Source organism: Aphis gossypii, chromosome 3, assembly GCF_020184175.1.
Source record: "Aphis gossypii isolate Hap1 chromosome 3, ASM2018417v2, whole genome shotgun sequence".
NCBI classification, from domain to species: domain Eukaryota; kingdom Metazoa; phylum Arthropoda; class Insecta; order Hemiptera; family Aphididae; genus Aphis; species Aphis gossypii.
The window spans coordinates 28101700-28124114 of record NC_065532.1 but is presented as its reverse complement, the minus strand read 5'-3'; the positions used below and the strand labels follow the sequence as shown (position 1 = coordinate 28124114).

Genomic DNA, 22415 nt, shown 5'->3' with positions numbered 1-22415 from the left:
ACACACACACACACACACACACACACACGCACATACACACATGCACGGATGCGCGTATTATAAGGGTGACCGAAAGTTTTCAATGTGGCGTAAAAGAGAATAGTTGCTGCATGCTAATCAGAGTCCTTGCAACATACGACTTACTATAAAATAATATAAACAATAAATTATACACCATTACGCGACGGTGTAGTGCTGTTATTTTTGATCTCCGTCGTCAGCCAGTTGCCGAAAATAATATTAACATCCTTTCACACCACTCTTTCAAGGTGACTGTTAAGTTACGGTCTAATACGTGGCACGCGTATTATCGTCCCCAATTTTGTCGTTCAATTTTTCCACCCATAAACATTTATGTACGGTTTACAGTACCTAATATTGTAAATAGTATTAAACTATATTCGATTCCCAATTCGTCGTTTACGTGGTAGAAAATGGTAAAAAAGCATCTCCGACGTGAAAAAAAAGTATAAGCCCGTAATACGTTATGACTTTATGAGTAATAATATAATAATAAAAATAAAAAATAACCCTATAGAACTAATAATAGGTATTATATTATATATTATATAGTCGCATAATATGTCGTTTTAGACGCAAAACTCAACGTTTCCGCGCAAATTTGGTATAAAATATCGTAAAATATACTGCGATAGTCTGTTGATAGTGGTGTGCTTTTTGTCATTTAAATAGCGTGGCATCGTCGCCAAGCTGCGATTATTGTGATATTGATTTTGAAAATCGCACCGATACGTGTATAATATATATGTATATTTGTAAAACGTAATGGTGTATTTGTGTAAAACGTGAGTGGTATGTATCGGTACACAATTTCGTAGCTATTAATCCCTTGTTAATCGGTTGCGGACGATTAAAAATACGCCACATTAATTAAACTTTAATGGAAAATAGTGGTTAGGTGGAATTATAGTATTAATTATTCTCTTTATTGATATGGCATTAACATGATGGACGAACGAAACTGCGAACTAATATTCGAAAATTATTATACACGCGGTTGTATAACCATCAACGAATTTTAGATAGTTATAGTTATAAAGTAACAAGGAATTTGACTAAAATAGTTATAATATAACAATATAGGTACATTGTAAAATAATTTATTTATGAAGAAAATTGTTTATTATTATATTTAAATTATATTACTTTTGTATCATGATAAAAATATGTGCAAAAATAATATAGTTAGTCATTACTCATTATACTTCTCAAAAATGTTATTATAAATTTTTTGCCACGAATTGTTATCAGTTATAGATGCGTGAATATTTATTTAACGATCGACAATGATTAATTCGCACGGATAAAATAACGAAAAATTTTTAAAGTTTATATAATTATTTATTTTAAGTCTAATATGTGTAAAGTAAATTTTTACAAATGTCTTCCACCTGTCCCGTATCATACTTATGTAGAATACGTGTGATTTGAGACCAAGTCCTATTTCTGAAACCTACCTAGACATAGGTTATAGGTATATGCATATATTGTTATTAAGTGAGCGCTTTAATTTAAATCATGTCTTACAATTAATACATACATAATCGTAAATCGCACTGAGTGTACGCGGGCAAACGACTAGGTATCTAATGCGACTTCAATAGAATTCAAACGCGCGGGTATTATCTTCTCGTAAACAAAATGTCTACTGGCGTTCGTAGTTTCTTGAAAGTTAGTTCCTAATAACATTTCATCGTACATCTGCTGACAGGTTGTGTTTTCGTTGTACGAATACATAAGTACGTCGCAGACAAATCGAGAGTAGACACCGGTGCGAGTGGACGGCGGTAGCGGCGGCGGCGGTACAGTAAAGGTGATGCTTTAGTGGGGCCGAACTATTTTCATTAATAAAATACACTTGTTAGGAAAGTCGGAAAAAACAGCCTCGCGCCCGTCCGTGACAAGGGTAAAATTACGCGGAGAATCTGTTAGTGGGCGAATAAAAAAAAAAACAAAACGACGGTCGCGCGCGGAGGACTCATAAGTACTATGTCGTGTAAAGAACAAAAAGGGTCCGACCAACTTTGCCAAAAACCCGTTCGACAAAAGGGGCGAACGACTCCCGTTCGAGACATAGTGTCTGAATAATAGTGACTGTTTTGCATATTATTACGTATAACATTGTGTTATATATAGTAGTTGTTTTACGACGTCTTCTGCCGGTGCGAGATAATAAATTCCGTAATCCTTTATACCAGATGTTTAAGGCTTTAAAACATTATATATATTATAGTCCGTCGATACGGAACATTAAATTTAAGTTTTTTTTTACATCAGAAAACATACTATTCCGATTGTTTTAAGCATTTACCTTTTTTTCACCCTTAGTCCTTACTATTGCTCGTTCCAGTACCTAGTGAAGTTGTAGTACTCCACGAAATCACTTACAAACAATGCGCCATTGTAATAAAACGATTTTCCAAGATGGGGGAGGGGTAAGTTGTTGGTTATGGGGTAAGTCGGGGGGAGGGGTGAATAGGTACACGCGCGCAATCGTCGAATCTTGGCAAATTCGAATTTTCCACTTTCACCCGGAGAGTCGGAACAATTATAAACTTCGAACTTTTAGCGAACGTGAAATAAATGTATTATTATATATACGTGAATAAGGAGAACGGCTAAAGATTATAATGTCATAACAATATTTGCCGTCGGGTGAAAAGCCCTTGCCATTTCTTCCACAAAGTTTGACTCCACGCCCGAAAAACACTATGTATATATATATATATACACATAAGTCGTCGTCCCCCACAATCGACGTCCTTATTCTTTCCGTCTTTCAATTGTTGTATTTAACACATTTTCATCGTTTAACATAATATATTGTTGCCTTCAGTCAACTTTTAGAGAATTTTAGCATAGAAGAAAATAAAATAAAATATTAGAATTTAGAGAATCATCATTATTAAATATTGTAATTGTTATAGTTTAAATAATGTATGTATTATTATTTATAATATATTGTTCCTTATAAAAACAAAATTGAATTTTTTAAGTAATTATAAAAATTGCGTATCTCTTCTATGATTTGTATTGACATTTTTGAACGTATAAAAATGAAGAGTATTTACACTGCGTATACAAATACATCGGTACATTAGATATGTTAGTTGCCTAGGTATTGAATTCGAGCGAATATAAGTTCCTACACGAGACTTAGCAGGTAAACAAAATACATAATATGTTAGTTTCTACACAATAGAATAAGGTACGCAAGTAAGTTCTTAATTCCTACGCTACGTATATTAAAAATTATCTATCTAATATTAGTTATATCATATTATAATAATATTGTCATACATTTTAACCCTTTATTCTATATAATATATCATTTCTAAGCTATCTATCTAATTTAATTTTAAAATTTTAAAAATAATAATTGTAATATTTTAAATTGTAATTTACCTAATAAATATTATAAATTTAATAATTATGAATTATTATTATATTGCAATTATTATTTTTAAAATAATTAAATTAATAAAGGGTTAAAATTTATGACAGTATTATAATATGGTATAACTGATATTAGATGGATAATTTATAATATACGTAGTATAGGAACGTGTACCTTTTTTTACAGTGTAGAACTTACACATCACATATGTAGGAATTAACGTATGTAATTGTCTATCTGTTACTCTCGTGTAGGAACTTACGATTCCCCTTGAATTCAGTCTAAATTACGCTGTGTGAGGATCGGGAGACGTGTAATTATCTTATCTTAGGTATCTAATCGCATAAGCATTAAGCAACGATTTCGTTCGTGACATCATGGTAACAGTGTCAATGTCGCGCACACATTTTTGGAATGACCCCCAATTATAAGACATATCCATGTCAATTTGTAAGATGTAATATTATATGATTTTGTAACAAGTATAATAACTTATGACTTTATGAGTATAATTAGTTGGTACCTAATTACTAAACGCATGAAATCTTGGCAATTAAAATGACATTGGATACATTTCTCTAAAAATGATACTTAATTACTTCAAATGTCCATAAAGCATTAATTCTGCAGATAAAAGTAATTTAATATTTATTAAATATTATTGTTGAATATGCACTTATTATTGTGACACATAGAATTACGATTTCGAGTATTATTAATTAAGGTGTAACAAATTTAATTAAAACCTAAATATAAAAATGCTACTGTAAAATAATTATCTAAATTGTATCTTCATTCGAAACTTAGGTAGTTGTTTTTAATTATTTGTTAGGTAGATATTTATTAATAGGGCTCGGATTTTAAAGCATATGCTTCTATTTTTATATATGAGATAGAAATCAAATTTGTATACATAAATTTGTTACACGTCATTCTAATTTCAAATAAAACAATTTATTTTGGAATTTTTTTATGTAAATGCTTTTTTAGGTTTTTTATTGCTTTTTCAATTATTCCAACTGTGAATTTTTTATTTGTTTATAATGCTATTGGAATAATAATAATAATAATAAAAAAAAAAATCATAAGAAATGTAAAAACCCAAAATGCCGATATTGGATTATTATTGTTTTCGTTATCGGATTGTTTATTAAATGTATTAAACGTATAAATTATCCATCGACGTATAGCTTGCAGTACCTATACGGCCAGTATTCTGATAACATCGGGAATAATATCGACCATTTCAGAATTTAAGTTTTAGTGTTGTAATATGAAACATTTTGTGTGAAGTATGCATCGATGACTTCAGTTGATATAGAGAGTTCATTTTCTACATATAAAAATATTCTGTCAGACAATAGAGTCAGTTTCACTACTGAAAATCTAGGGAAATACCTGGTAGTAAATTCTTTTTTTAATTTAAATTAATATTTCAAATTATTTTATTCATTTTTATAACTAGTTCATGTTATTTTTGGTCATGCTTTTTTAAAAAAAAATATGCTTCATTTTTGCTTTTTTAAAACAATCTTATGTGTTTTAGTTACATATTATGTTTTTAAGTCCGAGCCTTATTTATTAATATGCGTTGCATATACCAACTATTTTGTATTTTATATACTAATAATATTATGTATTTATTTTATAGCTGTATATTATTACTCTGACTATGGAAATAGTAGTTTGTGAATTATATAATACTACTGACCTTAAAAAAAATTATTATTTATTATTAATAAAATATATCTTTACTTTTAAATTGAATAAAAATCATTAAAATTCTTTTATAATGATTACATAGGTACAACATTAATTTTATTTTAATACAATATACAAACATTGTAGCTTTATATAAAATATATTGTGTATATTATAATGTTTTTTTAATTCATATTAAACAATAAACTGTACTCATATAGTTTTTCTATTGTATCGTTATAATAGCATACTTATATTTTGAGTACTAGCGTCTTGCTAAGTGTTACCAGACACCAGATACTCCAATAATATTGGTCTCATGATAATTTTTTATGTAGGAAGTGATGTATCATTATATTATATGAATTTTAGTAAAGAAGACATATTTCAATAAAATATGTTTAGTAATACAGTGATATTTTATTTAATAAACTCACACAAGTTATTCGAATTTTTATTTTTAAATATCGAGTTATTTTTTTGTAAAAATCAATATAATTGTTGAACATCAAACTAAAAATGAAAAATTTTATTTTAATTACACAAGATAAAAAATAATACCGATTATCGTTTATCCAAACGATTTAGTAAACCATTTAATAAGATTTATATGAATGATAAATAACATATCGATATGCGATTTATATGGAAATTGATTCAAATATATGATAAAATGATAAGTAGATTTACATACAAATTAATTATTTTAAGTTGACTTTTTCAAAATAAATTATTCGATTTATATAAATTATGATTGTCGTGATAATTTATTTTGGTTTCAAGAAACCTTTAGATATTATAGTAACAGCATTTTGGACGTATGCGTAAAATATATTGAAACCTTATTCGTGTAATCTTTAAGATTATCGGTACAATGTTTCTCTAATAATGGTTTCTCTCTATTGTTCTAAATAAAAATTAATTAAATTGTAAATTTTTTTCAATAAATACACTTTACACTCGAATTTTACATTGATTTCAATGTTTATTGAATTGTGTTTAATGATTAATATAAATTATAATTTAGTAAAACAAATCTATATTTATTTTAATAAAATGCTTTCAATAATATTATATTAATAATAATAATAATAATTTATTATTATACATTTGTATATCAATGTCCAACCCTCATGTCATAAAACCATTTGTTAATGTGAAAACTGTCATAACACCGCGGTGGCATTGTAAAATAGTAATTTGATATGAGTTTATTGTATACGTAGGGTTATATATGCATAAATATAATACAATTATTATTAATTACATTTATGAAATTTACAACTAATAATCCAATCTATTTTGACCAATATTTTATTAGCAATGAAACCAATGCGTTACTTTATCATTCCTTGTAAAATAGATATTCCCTATATCTCGTAAACTAATCAATTTTAAAATGTTATACAATTTATCTTCATCACAATAACCAAAAAAGCGAATCGTAAAAAAATAGATATTATATTATTATATTTTATCAATTATTATTTCACTAAAAATTCATTTTTTCCCAACTTAAACTATTTTTACAAATATTGATACATAGGTACCTAAATGTTTAATATGGTATACTTACATTAATTTCAATTGAATAAAATCGAATATTACGTGCAAATAATATTATAACATTTCAAATAAATTAATTTTTTTATTAGTAAAGACTGATAATATGTCATTTAAATGTCAGACAAGCTCAACGGTCTTCTGCATTATATTTTCAATTGTTCGCACCTACGTTAACAATACGTATTTTTATTTCCCCTCTCATAAAATAAATAAACAAAAATAACAGACTGTTTGCCGTGAACTTGTTATAAGAACACGCGTAGTTGTTTACTCTACTTGAAAAATAAATATTTCTTTGGCGATTGTGACACTAAAACAACACAAGTAACTTGTCACCTATTTTTTAAGCCTAGTAAAAAATAAATACGGTGTTCAGCGATATAACACAATATAAAGGCGATATTTAACAAAGCTGGCTAACACAATGTCAATATTTATGATATTGAGTATCTTTTGGTGAACACATTGCGTATAATATGCGAACAAAATACGGTTACTCATATTTGACGTGTCGCTATTGTGCAGGTCTCCATTAATTATAAATTGGTAACTTTGCAACTAAATATTTAAAATAAACTTTGGAAATCCTGATGATATCGTACTTATGAAAAAGGTTAATATTTAAAATAAAGTTCGAAATGAATAATATTTGTTACATTTAAGTTTTGAATGTCAATCATATGTACAATTTTGAATAAAGTGATATATGACAATAATTGGCAAGGCTATAGAAACCGAATTAACCTTATATTTAGAGAAATTTCACACCAATATGTGAATTAAATTACTTTTTTTTTATATAAAAAATTAAAGAAATCAACTGAATTTACATTTTATAGATTTTCTAAGGTACACTTTAAAAGTATAGGTATACTTCAACATATAAAAAATTCTTTGAAAGAAAATTCATTTAAGACAATAATATGTTGTATTCAGACAATTAATCACTTTATTTTAATAACACTGAAATGTTTATAAAAAATAATAATAATAATTGTATACAATGGGAAATTTGAATTTGAATTTGTTAATTGTTGTATATAATATGACGGTTGCACCTCAACCAATTAGCTCATATACTTTAAAATACACTATAGATTATATGGATATTTTAATCTAATATTTTGGTGATTTGTTTAGACAAATTCTTTTGAAAAACTTAATTATATACTTTTTTTTAAGTATGTTTAGTAATATTTTATACTTATATTTATATAAATATCTAATAACCTATATAATCTATATCTATTTTTTTACCATTAAAATAGTTTTTTTTTTAATTTAAAATTTATATCAAATAATATTGTAAGTAAATTAATTTATCAAATGAGAAAAAATGACACGTGAAAAATATACATAAATAATAACAACATCATAGTAAATTATCTAAAATTTGAATTTGAGAATTATTTTTTTATAAATTTGAGAATGAAAAATGTTGTAAATTTTAATTTTATTTAAGTTGAAAGGTTCTTGTACTGTTTTCTTTTTAATTGATGAGTTGTATTGATAAGTTTGTAGAGGATACATTTGGTATGATAAGATTTTAGATTTGAATGAATATGTAGTTTATTATGGAATCGTTTGTAAAAAATAGATGATTAATCAAGTAATGACCATTATGAAGGGTTCGATTACTAACATATTACAAAGAATTGGTTATATATTGTTCTAAGAGAAGTTGTAATCATGAAATATAATTTAAATTAATATTATTTTTAAACTAAAAATACATCATATGTTGTGATTTTATTATATATATATATATATATTATATAGTGTGCATAAATAATGCAATAAATAATAATAATATATCGTATTATGATAAATATTACATTAATATAATATAAACTAATAACTTCTGAGTATTTTCACTATAATAAGTACCACTGTGTTAATAATTTCAAAAGAAAAAAATACCGTATTTCACAAAACCAAAATATTTTAAGCTAAAAGTTTTCTCCCTAATATGTGTATATTATTAATGCACATAAAGCCTTTATTCCAAGCAATTTCCTCTCGAGACACGAATTTTCGTTTCAATTCTCTCCCAAGTTTAGTGGATAGAAATGTCTGAGAAAGTTGAATAAAATAATCTTGTTTAAGATATTTTGTATTCAATTTTATACTCTCCTACATTCAGCTAAAAATATATCTATACATTTGAAATATTTAATAATTTATTTATTTAAATATAAAAATACATTGAAATCTAGTTGATTGAAATACGCGTATTTAATAATAATTTTATCCTGATAATATTATCATACTAACATTTATGAGTATTTGAATTACATACAATTTTACAGTTATTTTATATTTCAATACTACCTATATAAATTGAGTCTAATTTATAATTATTTTATTTTTAGGGTTTTGAACAAATATGACTGTTGTAATCTAACGCCAAACCATGTGTAAATATTAGTTCTTTGCAGTGTTAATAGTTTTCATTTGTAGTGGAGACGTATCAAGTAGATGACAAGTATAACGCATACATTTTTTATTTTTATTGTAAGTATAGTATACCTACCTTTGTATACTCACCATAAATGTTCAATAATACGATATAATTTCCAAATAATATACCATGTATAATCGTTACATAGGGATGTTTTATAGTATAGGGACTGCGAATGACATATTATTATTAATAATTATTGAAAATCATTCAAACTATATCTTCATGACAACTAAAACTGTCAGAATTTGATTTACAAATATACCACACCTCGAACTTCCAATACTCGTCAGTTGGCGGTGGTTAGACAAGAGAAAATCAAAATATAATATATAAGCAAACAAATTAGTAATTAGCATACATATTGTATTTGACGAGATTTCTTCATAATGTCAGGTATGATTTACATTTATAAATGTCTCATTTTTTTCAGAAAAAAAAGATGACTATTGTTAAAAAAATTATAATTATATACAATATTATAAAATAACTTTAAAAATAGAGGCATACGCATACGAATTTGGTATTTACTTAGTCATTTTTAAAGTTATATCTTTAGATTTTGTTTTTTGTATATTTAATTTTAATTTTTATAGGTAGTCAACGAATTTCTTATCTGTAACGTATTTCATTATCATATTAATTTTCTAGCACAAATATTATTGAAAGCCTACTGATAATGTATTTAAAAAAATAAAATAAAATGTAGCACTATAAAATAACTCTATACGTGCTATAAAAAATAGTATGGATAATTATGTTATAGGTATGGAAATGAATTCATAGCTCCAATAATCAAATTAGACGAATTTCAGTGATAAAATATGCGGTACTTCCGATCTGTACATTTGTATTCTGGATCCTGTTTGCCGGAAATGTGCTCAGTGTACAGAAACAGCGGTTTTTCCTTTACTTCCGAGATACCTTTCGAGTAGTCCGATCACGGTTTTTAATTTCTCAAGTTCACCCTCTCGTTGGGTTTGTGCAATACGAATTAGCTGTTGTAATTAAAGCTGCAACGTTACTGGAATAATTTCTAAGGAAAAGAATAATACGATCAAAAAAGTATCTACTATTCAAACAATATACGTAGTTAGGTATAAAAATTTACATTTAAAAATAATGTTTAAAAAAAAATATAGAAGATCTGTCGACTATTATTATTATTTGTATGAAAGTAGAGGTATGTAGAATAATGATAAATTGTTCTCTTTAAGTATAACATTCAATTCAATAAAATAGTCGTGAGTTAAAATACATTATACAAATAAAAAAAAGTTTTCAATAAAAAAAATGGGTAATTTATTATACTTAAATAAATACTCAAAATAACTAAAAATGTTTAGTATTAGTTAAAGTTATAAAAATTATAAATGCTATTTTCTTATTTAAAATAAAAATAATACAAGTATACCTAATAGAGTAATTTTAATTTTTCAGTATGTCTAGTAATTAGTAGAAAATGTAAAAAGATGCACACAATAGTTTGATTTTTAGTATTATTAAATAAAAATCATTATTATTAAAACACATCTGACTATATTACTGTAGCCATAATGTAACTAAAAAATGAAAAAATAGTAGAATAATTTTTTAAAACATTTCTATTGTTATTTTAATGTACTTTTCATTTAAAATATTAATCATGTTTATTTATTCATAACAGTCATTACTATTTTATTTCTCTAAAATAAAACGTAAACATTGAAATCCCTAAAAACACATTTATGATGGAATAACAAAATATTAAACTACGTATTATACAAGTAAAACAATTCAAACAAATAACTTCAAACACAATTAATGAGAAATTACTTTTGGATGGAAATATTATGTTTAAATAAAATAAATCGACATTATACCAGAAAACCACCCGTGTAGTTCGAGTAAGTAGATAAAAATAAATAAAAATTTGATGTTATAGCGAAATAGTTTCAATATAGGTACAATTTGTAGAAAAAAATAATTAAATGAAATATGATTATTGGTTAAAAAAAATATTTTAATTCGTCCAATTCATCGCTTTAAAATGTAATATCATATAAAATAGTACATGGTTTTATCTACTTTGTGTTAATACCTCGTTTTACTGCTGACGGTAAAGCGCTTTTATTATATAAATATATAAAAATGCTATTACTTAAAATCAATATCGTATTACATATTTCATATTTTATATTAATGGTTGTTATTAATAGTGATTTTATAAGTGCAAGTTAAATATAAGTTACGATTATTCTTCCACCCCCTCCCGATTTATCCACTCTACACTGGGTTAGTTATGATATTCCACCCATATCCATAATATTATCTTAATAATATAATAGTAATATGTTTGTCCTTTAGTCCGCATCGTGACTGAAGCAATCGGCGTCGATGGTTGTATAGAAACCATAAAGTTGGGGTCGGCCGTAATTTTTTTTTTTCATTCTAAAACTACCGTATTAATACATTTACTCTATTCGGGACGTAACCGAACCAAAATTGCATCATGTATCCAGCCCTACCCTACATTAAGTCTGCCTGCAAGAAAAGGGATGGATAGTCGCTGTTGAGTAACGCATAATGAACGGAAACAACCTGAAATTATTATCGTCGTCGGTTTTTTTCGCTCGTACGTATATGTCATTATACATGTTTTAAACTACATGAGTCCTCCGTTGTCAGTTTAAAGAATAAAAATTATGACACGTTATATTTCAAAACGAACACTACGCGTTGTTTTTTGTGTGACACCCGCGAGGAGACGTGGCTAGGAGAAGGAGGACGATGACGACGACGGTGGCACCGGCGACAAAGACGCGACGTGCCCGCCTAAAAACTTTGGGCCGTCGCCGCTATACTCGCTTCCCCCACGCCGTCGGTCTTGCATTATTTATCCCGCAAAGACGGTCGCGTGTTTTTTCCTTACTTTTATTTTCTCGACGCGTCCGCAATAACTTCGAAAGTCATGATGGATATGAGCAATAAATAAGTAAGACTAGGGGAGGTACAACCTGTCATTTATCACCGTGGCGCGGGCGGTGAGTAGATAGTGCATAACAACATTCCCGCGTGTATGTTACTTATGCCACGGCAGTGTATAAATTCCATCGCCGTCGAGTAGTGGGTCAGTATAGTCTGAATAATAATATGATTAAAGTCGGCGCGGATACCGTAAACAAAATACATATATTCACACACACACATAAGAGTATATCATACATTCATACATTATGCGCGTATATATGATGGCGTACTATATAATATTATATATATAAGCGGAGAAACACACACACACATATTTATGTATAAAGTGTGCAGGACGCATTGAGTATTCAAAAATGTCACGTTTTTGCTGGTGGAATTTTTTTATTATTATTATTATTTTGGCAGGCGACCAGCGCGCAAGCGGGGGTGTGTATTTCGAAATTGAATGGTACGCCGTCAGACCCCCCTGGGGGTGGCATGAATTTTTAAAACATCATTCTGTTCCGTTTGGATTTCCCATGAGGTGGTAGGAACGCGCCTTTTGTTCGCGCCGGCTATGGTTCGTGTTTGTTGTTTTTGTATACGAATACACATATAAATATAAATATAATATATATATATATATATATATATATAGGTATGTGTACTACCTGTGCTGCTAGCCCGGACCAAGTGAGGACTGGCGAATCGAAATTTATTTTTATATGACCCGAAGTCCATGTTTTCCATACGCGAACCCGTATACATGTGTGATATCCGTCATAAAATAATTTAAAATAAAGGCCATCTTAAATTTATATCAACATTTACAGATCTCATAAAAAGGTTTTGTTTGAAGTAAATAATCAATGAAGGTAACGCGCAACTGCCTGACTAACTCGTAGTCTGTTCTATAAGTATAACTTGCTTATACGTCTTCCAAAACGCATAAATTGCACGACACAAAAAATTAATATATATTATTAAGTTATGTATGCACAAAACTGCAGATTTCTTTGTCACTAAGACTAAATACAAAGTATAATACATTAATACGTCATATTAAATATAATTTTATTTCAATATTCTAATGTGATTTTAACAAGAGTTTACACTGTTGCCTTATCACACGGAAGTATGGAAACACGACTAATGGACTATTTTTTTTTCATAATTGTTAGTTCTACACGCATAAGTTCAAGAATTGAAGTTGTACATTAATACGCAGGTACTTAAATTCAAATGATTCAAATGAGTTAAATGTGAATAGCGTGTAACAGAAAAATGCATTTAAATTTATAAGAGTAACTTTTTTTACTAAATATTTACAAAATAAAAATAGTAATAATTTAAAATATGCAAGCACGCATATTGCAGTTAGGTACATTTTAATAATTGCAACTTTGTGATAATAAATATGTGACCTAACCTAAACAAACCTAACACGAATTAATTAGTATTTTGATATTTTAATATTTTTAGAAACATTCGTCATGTAACACACTATCATACACTGCAGTATATCACGCGACACTCTTTAGGTGAACATTAGAATGGTTTTGTCATTTGACAATATCGTTTGAAAAAAAATATTGTAAGTACATTATTTTTTTTATTTTTTTTATTTTGGAGTGGAAGTGTAAAGTAAATACAAAGTAAAGTACAAAACGCTAGGGATGGGGAAATATGGAATTTAAACTGTGTTTATCACTTTACGACCACGGCTACCGACGCCACTGTGTTCGCTTGTATTTTCACAGATTTCACCATGGGTCATATTTGTGGACATTTTCTCCCTTAATGGCATATCCAACGTGGTCGGAACTGCGGTCGGGAAATTCTGAACAAAAGAACTATGAGCGGGCCGGGAGTGGAGGGCACTGATACGGCCAACGGGAATAACCGGCGGAAGAAGTGAGGGACAAAAGAACGGCGTAATAGAAAAATCTTTACTGCGGTGCTATAGTAGTTATTACCTCTTGGGAAATTAGCTGGTTGCCTGTTGACTTTTGAAAGGGACAACACCGGCAGATGTGGCAATTACTCTCGTACATCTCCTGCATTAGAGTCCCCTGAGCCAACCCAACTTTTTATCTCATTATCCCTAGCCTCCACGTCCCCCCAATTCGAATCACTATTTTCTACCCTCTGTATTAACTTCCCTAACCACATATCTACGAAAAAAAAAAAATAATAATAATAATACCTGTTTATATTTTTTTCTTGCCATAAACCCTATATAACTCTACCATAATAATGATATCCTTATTTGTGTAGGTAAAATGCATATAAATTAAATTCATACTCATATTGTTATAACATTTATAATACTATACATATTTTATGAACGATTTTTATATTATTTTCACAAATATTTTGTGAATATTGTACTTATTACCATTTACCAATATCGTTTTTAATACGATTTTATATAATCTAAATAATATATACATTATCGATAGAACAATATCAAATGATACCAACCATGACTGCAATTATATTAATTAAGTTTTACATTTAATTTTTAAGATGGTTCCCAAAATTAATTTTTTTTTTTTTTTTTGTTTACAATGTGTTAAGTAACAATACCTATACAATATAGTAATAAGTTTAACGTAGGGTAAATCAAATAAAATACAAAGATCATCATTCAATTAACATAATTTCTTCCATAATTATTTTATTAATATAATATTTAATACCTGTGTGTCAAATTTAAAATTGTATTATTAATAATGAACAGTAATATGTTGATTTAGGTTTACAATACAGAATAGTTACTATATTTTTATATTAATTCATCTATAATGATTCATTTACTCCAAATGGGTCAAAAACGTAAGTAGATTAACTATATATACTAAATAGCTATGACACTTGTACAATTTATTCAGATATAATAAGTGTACATGTTATATTAATAATATACACATTATGAATTAATAAATTATAATTTAATATAAAATAATTTTGAAATATGATATATATTTTGTAACCTTTAAAATTTACTGTAATTTATAAATAAACTAAAGGATAAAATGTTTAATTAGTAAAGACTAATTAAAAACATAATAATTTATAATACTTGTCTCATAATACTTTATTCAGTATCATATTTTGGATTTTAGTGTACTGGGTGGGTACCTACAAAATTAATTGGCACCCAAAGCCCTTGCGGGAGACCGGTTATCTAATACTGTAAACAAAATAATATTTTCCTTTCTCATAATCAAAATGTTAACCAGAAAAATAATTAAATATCTAAAACTATACTAAAAAATCTAAAGGATCTCTAATGAATTATAGTAGATTTTAGCATAATTAAAATCATTATCAAAATAATCGTTATCATATTTTTGGTTTTATATTTATAATATTATATTGAATTTATATTTTATCACATCGAAAATTATGCTATAATTAATTATAGTCTAGAAATTATACGTTATAACAGGTCATTTAATGTACCTATATAATAAACTGAATTATTTCCATTTTAAATAATTGTCAGTCACGAATAAATGTAAAATCACAAATATACTTACTATATACGTAATCAAATTTTGTACTCAAAAGATGAAAAAAAAGTAATAATAAGAGTATATATAGGAATTATATGAATATTTTCAGTCACTTATTTATTAATATTATAAACCATTTAAGTTTTATATTTATTGAAAAAAACAAAAATGGATTTTAGACTTTTAATCAATTTCTATGTAATCAGTGAATCCGATCAATGGAAGAACGCTGGCAGTGGGAAAACGGAGAAGTCAATTGGATTAAGTATCGTTAAAAGGTATTTCTTTAGCGTTCATCGAATCACTAGTGAAATAATATATACATATTAAATCGTTGAATAGGGGGTGGACTCATAAATAAACCTTCACGATGTGGTTGTGTCCTAAATCACAGGAGAATACCTCTACCACTCGTCCACAACTATACAAACGGTCCGCGGATTGTTCTGGCAGTATCTCTTTTTCTTACAAGAAATACATGAATCTAGTACAGGGCTGATTGAAAACAAAAGTTCAGCGGCTTGGAAACAAAATATAAGAAGAGTAAATCTCCGGGTCAATTTGAGATTAAAAACATTTATCTTTTTTTCGGAGAACGCTGTGAATTTTGGATGCATAAACAAACCTCTTGGAAAACACCCTCTGAATCTCAAAAACTTCTCTCGAATTATTTGTGTTATTTCCCTTTTCCATTTTCTCGTTCGTATGGATTCTTTTTATGTGTATTTATACGTTTTCTATGAACGCAGATTAAATAATTTTCCCAAATGGTATGTAAAGTATTCAGTTTATATAATATAATATATTATATTATATATGCATATTACATACTGAATATTATTATTTTCGTCGAAAATATTCAATAATTCAATAACTACAATAATTTTTAACGAGAATACGATATCACATTAATTTGTTTTCCTTGATCGTCATTAGTGTATAACGCTAATTATATACGCTTAACAACTAATAAAGAAAATAAGTGTACTAAACTTTCTACACTGTAGTAGTACACACATGTAAGTAACTTCTAAACATAAATAATAATAAAATATATAATATTTAATGTGTGCAATTTAACAAAAATTATATTTTGAGTATATATTTTCTTTACACATCCGAATGTTTGAGCATATTATGAAGTATATTTTATACTTGTTAGCTTATACTATAGTTTCTTTACGATAGATGTTTATTATTTGTTTTCAACTAAAAGATCATATTTTAGACCACTGTGTGTCCAAGAAATCTATTAGGTAATAAATAGGTGTGTGTTGAATGGCGTCATGTAAAAACTACAAAGGAATAAGTGTTATCGTTTATAGCTTGTTAGGAATTTACGTTTATTACAGAATTGAATATATATTTTAATTTATATTATATGTAATATAGAATTTTACGGTCCACTACGAAGAGTAAAACAGTTTAATAGCAAAACTAGTTTAACCCTTTGTGGTATATTAATTATTATACACGCGTATTAGAGTTTAATAGAAAGCTCATCGACAGTTGTCCATAAACACGTAAGGCATAAAACGTGACTTTGCTCGATCAGATAAAAACACCCTACAGTTATTAGTGTAAAATTTATCGGTAGAAAAAAAGTTATTTTTGATTCTCATTAGGTTGTTACTGTTTATTTTCCATTTAGTTCTTAATTAAAAAAGTTTTAGTGTCCAATAGAACCTTTTCGTTCATAAGTGCAACTTTTTTCTTAAGCTCCATGTAAAAAAAATTAATACGAATTGATCAAAACTTTTCAAGCTAACGGAAAAATTAATTTTAACAAAAATATTTTCTATTTAGCGTAGTATTTAAAACGTCGGACATAGAAGTGTAATAAAAAAAAATACATTTTAAAATCTAAATAGGGTTAAGCAATGTCACAGTGGTTAATTGTTTTAATTTGCTAATTTTAATGGTACATACAGTACACTATATAGAAGTGTGCATTTTAATAATTATATTTATATATTAAGGACCAACGATAAATTATAACATTTTAAAAGTGATTTCGAATGCTCGAAGAAGCTCAAATAAAATTGTATTTTCTGAAGATTTTCAAAATGACAGCAGGAAAACTATTTATAAAACTAATACATTAAATTTTCATACTTAAAAGTCTTGATAAAATAGTGTTTTACAAATCGATACTTATAACTTCTGAAGATTTGCTGTAATTTTCAAATATGTACCTACCTACTTAAAAACTTATGAACTAAGAAATATGTATTGTAAAATGAATAAATTGATCGCTTTGCTCAAAATCTAAAATTATAAATATTGAAAAACTCAACCTAACCAACCATTAAGTAAGCTGATAAAAATACATTATTTAAACTTGGTCAATTCCTGTTATTTGATAAACTTTATGGGATTCAGAATGCCTTTCATGTGCATGATCACGCAAACATTAAGTAAAATAATTTTCTCCAACATTAACAATAAAATCCACGAAAGCTACTGCATTATATTATGCTTTAGTCCTACTAAGAAGTATATCTTTTATAACCCTGATTGAAGTCTCCGTATAGTTATTAGTTTCATGATTTCTGTAAAGAATATATAAACTATAAAATTTAATCCATTGTTCTTTTCTGTTAAATTTTTTTTCAAAACGCTGTGAAAAATTGTTGAATTTGGTAGACAAATTACGAATTTCAGTTATCAAATTTTCTAAATCAAGCATGTGTTGTCTGCTTATATTACCTATAATAAAAATAACGATTTTTTTCTAGATATTTTATTCAAACCCTATGTATGTTAGTAATATTATCAGTGGTTTTCCAATAGGGTATACTCTATATATACCATATACTCTCAATATTTTTTTGTAATTGTTAAATTGTGTACTAAGTTAGTACAATGATTTGGATAGTTTTGCAGTTAAACAGTACAAGATATTTTGAAACGAAAAATATTTTTTTTTCTTTATAAAAATGCTCATGAAAATATTATTATTTACTCAACAAGAGTATAATATAAAGTATGTACGATTATGTTTAATATTTTAGCATAATATACATTATCGTAATGAAACAGTTTATGCGCATAAGTAAAGGCTCCATATTATATTACATATTTTAATTAAATATTTTCAGGTAATTTAATAATGAAAAACACGGGAACTCTTACAAAAGGATAGTAATTAAATCCTTCAAAAATGTAAATATACGTAATATTTTTAAAATCACAAAGACAGATAAAAATTCCTGGGTTTTGGTTGTTGTACGAGTAAACCAACTATACAGGGGGATTCACAAAGCACACTTACTAGAATTGTATCTTTAAATAATTAATTAATTCAAATTCAAATTTTTACATTTTTTTAAATATACTTAAATACTATATTTTAATGTTTTTAATATTTTTTGTACTATTTGTAGGTACTACTTATGTGGTATACTCTATGTGTTTCTCAAACGATAAGCCCCCATTTTTTACTGTAAATTATTATTATTTTTTTAGTGGATAAATTATTTTGAAAATTTAAAATATGTACCTATAATTCAAAATTCAAAGAACTAATTTGTTATTTATTAAAATGTTTACACTTAGATTAATCGTTTAAGTTGAGTGCTCATTTTACAAGGCACTTTTAAGGATGCAACATAATCTTAAAACACAGCATTTAAGTTTATTTGAAAATTCTAAAAATCCGATATTGAATAACTGTATTATTGAAGAAGAAAAAGTGATTGAGCATTTATGGATAAACAACAGAACAATCAGATAATCATGAACAGCAAAATAAAAACAGTTAGTATTGTTTCTATATTAACTGTATTAATATACCTACTTACAATACCTATATGTTACAGTTTAATTTTATCACACATAATATATTTACACTTATATAATTATATGTATTATATCATATAATACGTATACGTCATGTATTAATGTGTATTTTCTATGTTATGAGTAAAAAATAAACTATGCATTTATTTATAATATTTACTTAATATTCTAAATATTCTTATGAAGATAAAAAAAAGAAAAACATATGTAATTAAAAGTTTATACGTAAAACCAAACACGCATTGAGTAAGTAAATAGTAAATGTAAATGCTTTTTTTATGTAAAAAAAAATCGTTTTATTTGCCGAACATGATTATATTTGTATAAAAAACCAATAACAACCCGGGGCAATCGTTATTCGTTTGTTACGATATTTTTACCGTTATCGAAACGCAATTCGTGAGGGGATAAAATACTTTACCATACACAAACCTATCGTCGGACTTTAAAAGCAAAGATTGCACCACGAAAAATCACGCTGTACAACGTTATAACACAATAAAAGTGTTTGTGCGTGCATGAAATACGGTGGGAAAGTGTCGTGGTAATTGCGACAGTGTTCCGCTTATCCACGTGCAACAGACCTGATTAATTTATAACTTACCGTACAATAAATAAGTACACGGCGGGTATTTCAAGGATTTACCTTCCTAACCCACCCACCCACCCACACCTACACATACATATATATATTATATTTATGGGCGTAGGGTTAAAGCGAGAGGATCGCGTGGCGAAATCGAAGTTGGAAAAGGCTTTAGGACTCGCGTGGTCGTCGTATATAGGCGTGACGGTTGCCTCGAACTTTCCAGATAATGACAATCGGAGCTCGTTAAAGATTTATATTGCTGGAAAACGGGCTATGTGTGATTTGTGTGTGTGGTGTGTGTGTGTGTGTGTGCGTGTGTTTGTGTGTATATAAGTATTTGTGAATGGGAATCTGCGCGAACTTTTGGTCCCGGCCACGTCCTGGCCTCTTTCCGCTATCCCGCGGTTGTTGGCGAACAACTCGGAAAGCCGCCCCAGCGTGACAAAGTGTGTGTTTGCAGGACGGCAACGCGTCTAACTTCCAATACAATATACCTATATCTCTCCGACCACTGCCACACACGTAAATCGTGTACGACGGGGTTGTGGTAGTTGCGTAGTTGTTTAGGGCGCGTCCGATCTTTGTGGATAAGACCAACAGTCCTTCTCCCCCACCCTCATCGCCATCCGAAAACGAAAATCAGACGACCACTGTGTACCTATTTTATAGTGTTACTACCGTCGTACCCTGCGATATATAATAAGGCGAAACTTTGTACAGTGCGCTATAGGTTAGCACGTACTCGGCACAATGGCATTTCGTTCGTAGCCACCCGACGTTATTCTTTCCTGCACCAGTCGATAAACAAAGCTCGTTCGGAGTCGTTCCCACCGAGATATCTTTCTCTCTCATTCTCTCGCGCACATACATAGTGCACACAACACGTACGTACGTTCAAATAACAACTATCCACCCGCTTACAAGAGAAAACACGAGTAGTTGTACTACACCACTGCATTATAGACTATATATATAGCTAGTGGCCAAAAGGTTATTCTAAGTATTTATTTATAGTGTCCTTTGCCTCGACGTCCCGATGTATTGTCCAAAATAAACACCAACGACGCAATTGTCGAGACCTAACACGAATTAATAAAAAAAACCTCGAATTTTTTTTTCACGAAAAGTTTTGTCTCCGAGGAAAGTACCTATCATGTTTGTAACTATGATAATGATTGTGTCATGTTCTTGTCATATTAATTTTTTTAATTTTTGTACATAAATATACGAAAAATTACTTTAGTAAATATAATAAATTAATAATACACAATTTTTTTGGATAAAAAGATGTAAGTAAGTGTGAAGTATAAATAATAACAAAATCATATGTCAATATACTTTATTATTACTGATATAATACTTACATTATATATGGCTATTTTTTTTATATTTAAAAAAAAATATATGAAAAACGATATGGAGAAGAGATATAACTAGGGATCCAGTTACTGTTGATAAGTGTGATAGCTAACAGGCAACCACTGGAACACGGAAGGAAGTAAACATATCACTGTTATAAATAATTATAGAATTATAGGAAAGCTGATAATGTGTTATAAAATGTATCATGTAAGATCTGAGCGAAAGTGTTATAAACAGGGCTTGAATTTGAAAAAAAAATTTATTTTACGTTATTTTGAACAAAAACGTTACACAAATTATGAGTTTATCATTGTTTAGAATTTAAACGTTATTCAACTTTTGTGTTTATCATTATTCAGAATTAAAACGTTATTCAACTTTTGCGTTTATCGTTATTCAGATTCAAAACGTTATACAACTTTTGCGTTTTTTCTTTCAGAGTTTTTCAAACGCATTTACGTACTTGTTTCAAAGTAACAGAGCAATAAGGCATCACAATTAGCTATTGGCAATAAAATTATTCTATTAAAACCTACATATTAAATTTTAAAATTTTTTTAATAATATTTAAATTACTTATTTTTTCTTAATGGTATACTATAATATATAAATAATGTTTTGTTTAATGATATATTATATATTTTGTTAAACGTTACGTTTTATTTTGTGTTATTTAATTATTTATGTCGATGGTTTTCTGTTACAATTACGTTTACAAATTTCAATCGTTTTTTGTCAAATATAACGTTATTATAATGTTTTCAAGCACTGGTTATAAAATGTTTTAATTTATGGAGGGGCTTACATTTTGTAATGATATAAATTATTATACTTAGTAAAATTAAATAATTAACACGTTAGTCTTCAAAGTGAATAAATTATAGGTAATATTGCTTTATTGTTCTTACTATTTAAATGTATTTATTAATTTAAATTACCTGCGTATTATATTATTATAACAGAACGATTATCAAACAAAGACGCAAAGTATTAAACTACATTAATTGAATGTAAGTAATTTAAGAACAGTTAAACAAAAATTATATG

At 27.7% G+C, this 22415-nt stretch overlaps 1 long non-coding RNA gene across 1 annotated transcript in view; it reads left to right on the top strand.

Annotated features, from left to right (window-relative positions):
• The window catches only part of LOC126551345 (uncharacterized), a 36811-nt gene extending 26821 nt beyond the window's left edge, over positions 1–9990 (top strand). The window contains exons 4-6 of the long non-coding RNA XR_007605235.1: positions 9058–9199; positions 9308–9542; positions 9913–9990. This is a non-coding gene — a long non-coding RNA (uncharacterized LOC126551345). The remainder of the gene's footprint in view (positions 1–9057; positions 9200–9307; positions 9543–9912) is intronic.
• The last annotated feature ends 12425 nt before the right edge of the window (positions 9991–22415 follow it).